The sequence below is a fragment of the Suricata suricatta genome, chromosome 4 (assembly GCF_006229205.1).
Source record: "Suricata suricatta isolate VVHF042 chromosome 4, meerkat_22Aug2017_6uvM2_HiC, whole genome shotgun sequence".
Taxonomy (NCBI): Eukaryota; Metazoa; Chordata; class Mammalia; order Carnivora; family Herpestidae; genus Suricata; species Suricata suricatta.
The window spans coordinates 136,934,745-136,942,390 of record NC_043703.1 but is presented as its reverse complement, the minus strand read 5'-3'; the positions used below and the strand labels follow the sequence as shown (position 1 = coordinate 136,942,390).

The window sequence follows — 7,646 nt, the reverse complement described above, 5'->3', positions numbered from 1 at the left end:
TCTTGGAAAGAGATTACACTGTGAGCATCTTGAAATTCAGAACTTCTCTTGATAAACCTCTTCTGCAAAGTACCCAAGATATAAATGCTTCTTGATTTGTTATATAACCAAACTGTTAATTGAAAAGGCATTGAAAGGATTTGAAAGATGCTATACTCAGGAAATGTCTAGCAACAAGGCACAAAAATGAATAAACTCTCATTAAATGGCACTTATGCATTTTAGGTACAGACTCCAGATTTCCACAGATTCAATTCATGACCTGAAAAAGCTGTGGTTAAGTTTATCTTATGGTTGAACTGTGTTCTGTATGCCTTGTTGGTAGTTGAAATAAATTTACCCAAGAGTAAAAGTTATAAAGGATGGTAAAGCTCTAAAACCAGTCCATAAAAATCTATTTAACTGGCAACAAAGCTGAATGTTATTAACAATTCCCAGAGCTCTCCCTTGAGTCCTCTGGGTCCTGCTGTCCAGGGACTTTCAGAGACTTGGTATCCCAACCCCTAAACTCCTCTAACTGGGCCCTTCCTAAGCTATAACCCCTGATCTCAGCAACTCTAGACCCTGAAGGCTGACCAGCTGTGGAGAGTGGGGCCTCAGGGAGGCTCTGTTGCTAGGCAGCTCCTACCTCAGGAAAGCAAGATTTAAAACATGTGGACACACCAGTAATATTTACTGCCTTAATTTTCCCTCCAGTTTATACTCTCAGCATCTAATTTTATAACACCTGATATTTCCCACTTTTAACGTCTTATTTTTTCTTCTTAGTCCTTTTTTTTTTTTTTTTTGGTCAATCTTTTAAAGACCAATCCAAGGAATTTTAATTTGCAATTATAAACCCACAGTGGTCCATAAATTTGGTTCCTCCTTCCCTAACAGCAACAGATTGAGTCCTGGAATTACCAATAGTTGACCAAAAATATGAAAAATGTTGGTGATTCAATGTGAATTAAAGAAAATAAAAAGCAAAGAAAACTCGCATATACTGAATGTCACATTATCTTGAAAATGTATGCATTACATATCTTTATTCATTGATTTCTCATTCATTCTCCTCTCAGGCGTCTATTCCCAGAGACTTCCCTTTTCAGACATCCATCTCCAGCCTTAGGTGTCTCTCCTCTGTTTCTATACTTCTGTATGCCTCTCTGTGTAATTGTCCTTATCACCTTACATTCAGAATGTCTACTTAAATACCTGTCTCTTCAATTATACTGTATCCTTCTTGAAGGTAAGAACTTTGACTTAACAGTCCTTTTATCCCCAACACTTAACACCTATTTATAGAAGGTGCTCAAAAGTTTTATGAATAAGTTAGCCTGTATGAGGCACCAAACACTGTGCTTTATAAATATTTGTATTTATAATATAATCTATAAATATAAGTATGTTAAAATTTTAGGTATTATCAGAAAATTATAGATATTATCACATTTAATTCCAGCAAAAACCTTATAAAATGGGTACAACTATTGCCAGTTTAGTGGAGGTAAGTGAAGCAATCAGCAGGGGTCAGAACTAGAACTGAAAGCCAGGGAGAGAGACCTCCAAAGCCCAGTGTTTCCCGTTGTTTGTATGAGCTACTGGCACTCCAGGATGGTGTATGATTCACTTTTTTTCAAAATAAGCCCATCTACTTGTGCTCTTCCATTAACAGGTAATCAAGAATTAGTTATATTTGCTTATAACTATCTTGTCTTAGACATTACACTTAAGAGTCTAGTGCACATTTTTCTATCGATGCCCACATGACAGGACTAACCAAGTAGCTTCAGTGTAATAGCTGAGTGATAACACCATCAGAAATCTTATGTGTCCTTAGTATGAGCTGTATAGGCTATATACGAAAAAACCCTACCTTCCTTGTTACATATAGAATCTGGTTTTTGTCAGCTGTTAAAAGGGTTTGGAGATAATGTGAATATCCTTTTGACCCTTGTGGGCACCATCATCATGAATTAATAGATGAAATATAGTCTGCACACACATTTGGAAAACACCACTGACTTGTATTCCCTGTAGTTTTACATTTTCCAGTCACAGATTCCAGGATCAGAGAAGTCTGGAATAATTAATAGCAACAGCTGAAAAAGACAGAAAATCAGAGCTCACTCATTTCCAAATGGCAACAACATGATTAGGAGAATAAGTTTCAGCACCCCAGTGCCTGGTTGCAGAGAGTGACAAGATTAAAAGAGATAAGACATTGTTGCCAAGGTGACTCCAAGACATATGGTCAAAGCATGGATTTCCAGTCAATCCTTTAGTCCAGATGCAAGCTGAGGGCTGCCTTTGGGGGACCAACGTGAAGGCTGTAGATTAGCAAAGAAGTAAGAGACACCTGGAAAAAACAGGGCAAAAATCAAAGCTTGTCTCTCAGTGAAGAGAAAATCCAGCATGATATGAGCTAGAGAAGGAAGAATACTCTGGATTCCAGCCTAGCACGGAAGTTGCTCTCATGGTGTCTGAGGTCAAACCAAGCACTTCCGTCCTCAGGGACCTAGATTTACTCAATGTGTTTGGATAATTAGATCATTGTAAGAAGGGACTCATCCTTGTGTACCCATTTTAATCCCTGTGAATTTTTGACTCCAGCATTCTTTGTGAAATATGGCCCATTTTGGGATACGTATGGAGAAAACCCATGTTCCCAGGTGATCTAAAGAATCTCATCCAAATAAAAGACCCCACCCTCCTTCTCAGGTAATTCAAACTCCAGTGACAATTTCTCTGCTGATGTATGTCCAGGTTTAGCGCCCAGTCAAGGAAGGCGTTTCTGTCTAGACCCCCTGCCTCTGTGAGCCTAAAACCTTGACCCGCTAGAGGAATTGGGAATTGGACTCCTCATACAAACAAAAATCCTTTATCTAAAATCTGATTTTTTTAAAGTAGGCTCCACAACCAGCATGGAGCCCAACACAGGGCTTGAAATCATGACCTTAAGATCAAAACCTGAGGTGAGATTGAGAGTCAGACCCTTAACCAACTGAGCCACCCAGGCACCCCCTAAAATCTGACTCTTTAATGAAGAGGAAAATCCTTCCTTCAGTCCAATAGTAAGGCTGCCCACTCTTTCCCTCTTTCTCCCTCTTTCCCTGCTATTATTTTTTTCTGAGTAATATGACAACAGGTTGCAGAAGACTGTGCTTAGTATTAACATCTATCTACAAGTTTAGACTATAAATTCAAACAATAAAGGAGGGTTCATGACCACTGAGAACAAAGAGTAAAACAAAGCAAACAAAAAGCTTCACCTAAAAAATCTAACAAGATGCAGATCTTGCTAAAACTTTCTGAATGCCCACTATGTTATGCAAAGCGCTTATGTGCTGTGTTGGTGAAAACTTTTTTTGAATAGCAAATGATGGCAACCCAACTTCAACATACACTGCATGCAAAGTCAAGGGAATTCATCAGAAAGCCTCTAAGGAATTGCATCAGACCCAGAGGGAATAGAGCTGGTTCCTTCTGACCCAGACCATTTCATAGCAAACCAGAAAAGGTCTTCTCTATTCCAGTCTGATTTTGTTTATCTACTCGATTCTTCTTTCTAACTGCAGCCCTTCCTCTGCACATAAGTTCACAGCACAGACCATGGTCACCAATTATCACTCAGTTGTAGGCTGACCTGTACAAATACTCAAAGGGAGACATCTCTCTGTCTCCCGGTCTGTTTCTCTCCCTTTTAGTTTCAGTCTAGGCCTTAAATGACTCACTGAACTAAGTAACCCAAAATTACGCCTGAAGATAGTAAACTATCAATAATATAATTTAACTGATTTCAGAAAACATACCAGAAAACTTTCATGCTGTCACTAAGGATCAGATGGCAAAAGAGAAAACAAATGATATTACACTAAAACTACAAGGTTTCCAGGGCACCTGGGTGGCTCAGTCAGTTGAGTGTCTGACTCTTGGTTTTGGCTCAGGTCATGATCCCACAGTTGTGGGATCCTGAGCATGGAACCTGCTTAAGATTCTCTCGCTCTCCCTCTGCCCCTCTCTTCTCTCTCTCAAAATAAAAATTAAAATTAAACCACAGGATTTTCAGCATTGAAAAACAGAACAGGTTGCAAATGCATGGCTGGAGTAACAAGGACCTAGAAGAACAGCGAGAAAACAAAACTATGACTAAATATGTGTGTGTGGCTGTATGTGTGTGAGGTGGACCATCTGGGATGCAGACAGAGATGAAATTAGGGGTGCAGAAAGCTTGGGGCAGAATGAGGCCTGTGAGAGAAGACAGGAACAGAAGGCAGGACTGGGCAGGTGGGTGGAGCTTAGACCACCATGTGGATTTGACCAAGTCTCAGACAAACTGAACAGCTGCTCCCAAGCAGAGATTACCTGCTCCAGGAAGCCAGGGTTGGGCAGAAATGGAAAGGCCCTCATACGCCTGCCATGCTCAGTGATTGGGGGCTGCCCAAAACTTACTGGACAGCAGAGCTGAATCCTGAAGGTGGAACAGCAGGAAATGGTCTAACTGCACTCCCCTTGCAGCTGAATAGCAAATGCCTTCTGGAAGAGAACTTTAAGTGGCACAGCTCCACTTTCACAGTCTATAAAAGTAGAATGATGGGAAAGTAGATAAAAGCCTGCATTTCCACCAGCACAGAGAGCACATTCATTTTCTTGCACCTTTACCAACACTGAATATTATGATATGTGGTTGGGTTTTTTAGATTTTCAAGTTTTCGGTACATAACATGTTCTTATTGTTAAAAAAAATTGTTTAACCTCATAATTACCTGCCCAAAATCGACTCATCTTTGTAAGAGCACCCCAATCTCTATTCTAGGGGAGTCCCCCTCTCCTGAACATTGTACTGTACTTGGTCAATGGAAGAGAAATACTGGGTATTATGTCTGAATTGTACACCTCCCCCACACCAAACTTCATATGTTGAAGTGCTAACCCCTCTTCAGAATGTAACCATATTTGTAGATAGTCTTGAAAAATGTAAATTAAAATGAGAGCACTGAGGTGGTGCATGCTTCTTCAAATTTTTAACCTATAAACCAAAATTTTAATACATTTGCACTTGCCTTCTTCCTAATTTAACTTTAGCAAGTTACAGTTAAGATTTGTGAAACTGACTAGTTGTTTTACAATTTGTTGTGGTATTTGAGAGATTGAGGTTTTTGGTCCATATTTCCACTCCTATTTTCAGAAGGAATAATACAAACACCTCTCTTTCTGTGCCAACCCACCAACCAGAGACCAGAGCCCAGAGGAAAAAAAAAAAAAAATTACATAATCTCAAAAAATTTCCGTTGATACAACTAACTGCACGGTACCTGGATGTGCTTTTATTTGAATACTAGTACGTTAATAACACTGATTAATGATGCATGCTACCTAAAGTAAGTCTCTGATAGGGTAATTTCCCTTGGTCTAATTCTGACTGATATTTTTCAGTGACCTTTTCAGTCATCAAAAAGATGACATTTTAAATGTCTTCAGTTCAGTATCAAAATCAGGAACTTAGTACCAAAACTCCAATGGCAATATATGGGATTTTAGAAAGCTCAAGGCAGAGGCACTTGGGCGGCTCAGTTGGTAAGTGTCCGACTCTTGTTTTTTGTTTTGTTTTGTTTTGTTTTTTTGGCTCAGATCATGATCTCACCCTTGGTAGGATTGAGCAATCCCCCCCAACCCTGTGCTGTCAGCCTGCTTAGGATTCTCTCCCTTTCCATCTGTCTCTCTCCCTTTCCCTTCCTCCCTCACTCACTTATGCTGTCTCTCTCCCAAAATAAATAAATAAAAACTTTAAAATCCTCAAGGCAAACTATCTAAACAAACAAAGGATAAGGAAAATAGGATGTAGAAAACACACAAAGCAGTACTCTTTTTATAAGACAATAGATGTATATATGTATGTGTGTGTGTGTATATATATATATATATGTAGAGAGAGAGAGAGAGAGAGAGAAAGACATACACATATTTATGCATACATATGTGTGTATCTATGTATTTAAATACAAGGGTGCCTGGATGGCTCAGTTAATTAAGTGTCTGACTTCAGCTCAGGTCATGATCTCACAGTCATGAGCTTGAACCCTATATTGGGTCTGTGCTCAGAGCTCAGAGACTAGAGCCTGCTTCATATTTTGTGTCTCCCACTCTCTCTCACCTCCCCTGCTTGCACTCTCACTCTCTCTCTCTCTCAAAAAAAAATAATAAACATTAAAAAATAAATAAATATGTATTTAAATACATAAAATAAGGCAGGAAAACAAATACTAAATTGTTGAATGCTTATCTCTAAAGATGAGAGCTTAGGAGGGAGGGGTGAGACCAAGAAGGCCTCTCGTATTTTATTCTACATATTTATCTACGGTGTGGAACTTTTACAGAAAAAAATTTTCATCATGTCTTACTTGTATAATAAAAGATTAATTGACCGAGTATATAATGTACATGTTAAAAACTTCAAATTTCACATTAGGCTTCAAGATAAAAATTTTATGCCCAAATTACAGGAAAAATTAGTTCCATGCTTCACTGGTCTAGTCAAACTTCCTCAAAAAAAGTGTACTTGATCCTTAAAAGTATGTCTGCCAAAATGAGGTATACACAGGGAAGGAAAAACATAATGGTTAGGAGATTATAGAGTGGATTTCACATATTTGGAAGAAACCAAACTGGTTAATGCAGAGAACATATTAAGGGGTAATTGATGACTTTGCAAATATTTTAAGCAACATCACGAAAGGGGTGAAAAGTTTTAACTAAAGGACACAACTAGAACCAGTAGAAGTATAGGGAGGCCGACATTAGGGCACTAAGAAAAATTCTAACAGAGTTTCCCCCAAACGCAGTGCTCTTCCTTATGGGGTAATCAATTCCCCATCTCTGGGTGGTGCTGAGTAACCACACAGTAAAAAGAATGCTTATACTTTGGTATAATTTTAACTAGATGAGGTTCAGGCTCCTTTCTCAAGTAAATTTTATCTGGAATAAACTTCCAGCCTAGATTCAAGTGATCATTATCATGTTCTGCACTTGTTTCTAGGGCTGCTGTGAGAAACCACCACTAACTGAGTGGCTTATAACAAAAATGTATTGCCTCACAGTTATTGAGGCAGAAAGTCTAAAATCAAGGCATCAACAAGGCCATGCTCTCTTGAAAGGCCCTAGGCTAGGATGCCTCCTGAATGTTTGAAGATTCAGGTTGCTGACAACCTTGGCATTCCTGGGCTTGCAACACATCACTCCAGCCACACCTTCACGTGGCCTTCTCTCCTGTGCACCTGCATATCTGGCTACATAAAGATAGTAACAGAATATTTACTATTGAAGCTTGAAAAGATGTGAGTTCTTTGTGTGCAATCTTTCATTTATGCATGTGAGAGGGTTTTCTTTTTTTTAATATTTTTACATTGTAGTACTTGTTTTGCTTGTTGGAGGTGTTTGCTTATTTAGTACATTCCGTCAAGGACAGAAATTACATGCTGTCTTTTTTTTCCCCATAGGAAGTGTCTTGGGTTTTTCCCTTATTATTTTCTTTACTTGTTTTTTCTTTCCCCTATTCTTTTTTTGGTGGTGGGGGTGGTTATGTTTAAATGAAGTTGCTTTTACAACACCAAAGAATCATCCATTTCCTACATAAAAGGTAGCTACTTTTTTGCATGGACCTCAAG

The 7,646-nt window shown here is 38.8% G+C and overlaps 1 long non-coding RNA gene across 1 annotated transcript in view; it reads right to left on the bottom strand.

Moving 5' to 3' along the window:
- Positions 1-2,005: 2,005 nt before the first annotated feature.
- LOC115289121 overlaps positions 2,006-7,646 on the bottom strand; it is a 17,222-nt gene continuing 11,581 nt past the window's right edge. Inside the window, exons 4-5 of the long non-coding RNA XR_003907392.1 lie at positions 4,435-4,559; positions 2,006-2,341 (exon numbers count right to left, since the gene is read on the bottom strand). This is a non-coding gene — a long non-coding RNA (uncharacterized LOC115289121). The remainder of the gene's footprint in view (positions 2,342-4,434; positions 4,560-7,646) is intronic.